The 3,271-nt window shown below is 42.6% G+C and overlaps 1 pseudogene; it reads left to right on the forward strand.

Annotated features, from left to right (window-relative positions):
* Window positions 1-1,908: 1,908 nt before the first annotated feature.
* LOC111545149 lies at window positions 1,909-2,856 on the forward strand (annotated as a pseudogene).
* Window positions 2,857-3,271: the final 415 nt, after the last annotated feature.

Consider the following 3,271-nt stretch of genomic DNA (forward strand, 5'->3'; position numbering starts at 1 on the left):
AAACGTTTTTAGATCGTGTTACCACCATAGAAGTTAACATGAGTTGATAGCCATTTAATGAAATTAATTTAGCACAGAAATATTTTTTTCACTTCTCTAGATTTGTTAATTTTGGGGGTTACAACTCTTGATTTGATCTGGCTTTCCAGCGCTGTCATTGTTGTTTTTAAATCTACTTTTTTGAAAAGGTTTTTGGAATTTACTTTCTCTTTGTTGCCTGTAGCTGGACCTGTATCATAGACTCGCGATGAAGCTTTCTGCCTCACTGAATCACTTTCACAGACTCTGTATTAAAACCGAGTTGGGCTCTTTCTTTCCTTCCTCCTTTCCCTTACTCTTTCCACATAAGGACAAAGAACTCCTTTGAAGGAAGCCTACAGGCTCAACATTTCATGAAAGAGGATCGATTGTGTGTGTCTTTTTTTTCTACACAAGTCCCATAAAACATGAAGTAGCCAGACCAATATCATTATTTGGGGTCAGCTAGGTAAAAATTTGAAATTAAGGCTGGTCAGAGTATGACTTCAAATATAGTAACTACCTAGACTACTTGTGCTTAAAAGAAAAATGATATCTTAGATTTGAAATTCTCAATAATACAGGTCCATTGCTGCTTCTCTTAATTTTAAATTGCCCTCAGGATAGCAAAAATAAATAGTAAGTTTAATAAAATATCAATAAATGCTGTAGTTTGAAATAATAGCTTTCATATTCAAAGTTGTTGGTTATAGTAAAGATGTGTTACAAACACATATACAATTATATCACACTTGATTGTAGTTTACAATTCTCAGGTAAGGGTAAAATCTACATCTACTAAGGGAATACAAATGGTGGTCTGTGCTTATCTTGAAGTAGCAGACTTCTAGAAGATACCATGAAAGATTACTTTAATTTTTATTAAATTTTTAAATCACTAAACCAGATACTAATGCACTCTTCTCTCATTAAAGATATGTAAATATTTATATTCGCACAAATATTAATGTAAATTGCATGTATATATTATATATTCAATTATAAATATAAAATGTCAGTATCTAGATATTGATCTATAAAGAGTTAAATAAAATCTATAAAGAGTTAAATAAAAATTCTAGAATTGGAAAAACATAATTATGATATACTAGTGACTCAGCAGACATCACCAAAAAGCACAGAATAAATAAACTGCAAGATGAGACAGTAAAAAATACCCAAATTGAAGCACAGAAAGATGAAAAATGTGAAAGACATACCGCAAAGATCTAATATTATTATGGTAACTGAAATCCTCGAAGCAAAGAAGAGCAAAAAAAAAAAAAAGACTTCGCCAAGTCAAATACACAAAAATCTCTGCGAAATCTAGGAAAAATGATTTCTAATAATTTTCAATTCACATATACATATCATAGGAAGACTTCAGAAAACAAAGAACAATAAAATTCTACCTGGATGAGCAAGATTCATTATCTTCAAAACAGCAATAATAAGAGAGATGAATTTCAACAGAAAATACACACAAAAAATAAAATTCCTAAAATTTCCATTAGGGTAAAAAATCCCTTCCAACCCTGAGATTTATATTCAATGAAAATCTCTCTCACTACCGGTTTCCCGGCGTGCGCCAGCTGAGGCGCCTGGTCCTCGACTTTCGCCCGTCACCCCAAGATGGCGGACACGCTGAGGCGGTGCTGCGTCGGTTGCGCCTGAGGTGGCTGTGAGGACTAACGGTCGGCGAGGCGCCACAGTTGAGGCAGAAGACCGGCGTCCAAGGAGGAGGAAGAAGAGGAGGCGGCCCCACTGCCGTCCGACTTCTCGCTAGCCACCGGCTCGACACTCCCGCCACCCAGGGTGGGCCCCTCAGCTGCCAGCCCGCTGCCAGACCCCGCCCGCTGCCAGACCCCGCTGCCTTCCCCAGCCGCCGCCATGAAGCTGACCGACAGCGTGCTGCGGAGCTTCCGCGTCGCCAGGGTGTTCTGCGAAAACTCGGACAAGATTAACTGCTTCGATTTCAGCCCCAACGGCCAGACGGTCATCTCAAGCAGCAACGACGACTCCATCGTGCTCTACGACTGCCAGGAGGGCAAGCCAAAGAGAACCCTGTACAGTAAGAAATATGGCGTGGACCTCATCAGGTACACTCATGAGGCAAACACAGCTGTTTGCAGCGCTAACAAAATAGACGATACTATTCGTTACTTGTCCTTGCATGAGAACAAATACATCAGATACTTTCCTGGACATAGCAAAAGGGTGGTGGCCTTGTCCATGTCACCTGTGGATGACATTTTCATTTCTGGGTCTCTTGATAAGACCATTCGACTCTGGGATCTCCGGGCTCCTAACTGCCAGGGCCTCGTGCATCTACAGGGGAAGCCAGTTTGTTCTTTTGATCCAGAAGGGTTAATTTTGGCTGCAGGTGTCAACTCTGAGATGGTCAAACTTTACGACCTTCGTTCTTTTGATAAGGGGCCATTTATTACCTTTAAGATGCAGTGTCATCGAACCTGTGAGTGGACAGGACTTAAATTCAGCAACGATGGCAAGGTCATCCTCATTTCCACCAACGGCAGCTTCATTTCTCTCATTGATGCATTCAAAGGAGTGGTGATGCACACGTTTGAGGGTTATGCAAACAGCAAAGCTGTCACACTGGAGGCTTCATTTACTCCAGACTCTCAGTTTATTATGATTGGTTCGGAGGATGGCAAGGTCCATATCTGGAATAGAGAGAGTGGTAAAAAAGTAGCTGTGTTGGATGGTAAGCACACCGGCCCGATTACCTGTTTGCAATTCAACCCCAAGTTCATGACTTTTGCCAGCGCGTGTTCCAGCATGGTCTTCTGGTTGCCCACCATTGATGACTCGCCCTGATGCTGCTCGGTTATTACTGTACAGTGACGGCGGCCATTGGAAGAAACTCAGAGGGGGCTGCCATAATACTGAGACTGGATGGTTTGACTGGGCTGCAGGGCATCCTTTACATGGCCTTCTCATGGATGTGCTGTACATCTGCTCAAAAGAAAATAATTATTTTGCTGAGCATCTTCAAAAGGACTCTCGGTGCAACAGACTCAATTGGAACTCAGCTTTTCTAGCTGTCCCTGCACCACGATCTGCTAGAGGAATGACCAGACTCACGACTTGGGTAGAGTGGGGCTCTCAAGACATCTTCAATTTGAATGTACATGCTGCTGCTGAGAAGCCAATGAAGTCATCAGCTCTGGGCATCCCTTCTCCTAACCCCCCCCCCCCCCCCCCCCCCCCCCCCCCCCCCCCCCCCCCCCCC

The sequence above is a fragment of the Piliocolobus tephrosceles genome, chromosome 2, assembly GCF_002776525.5.
Source record: "Piliocolobus tephrosceles isolate RC106 chromosome 2, ASM277652v3, whole genome shotgun sequence".
In the NCBI taxonomy this organism is placed as follows: Eukaryota; Metazoa; Chordata; class Mammalia; order Primates; family Cercopithecidae; genus Piliocolobus; species Piliocolobus tephrosceles.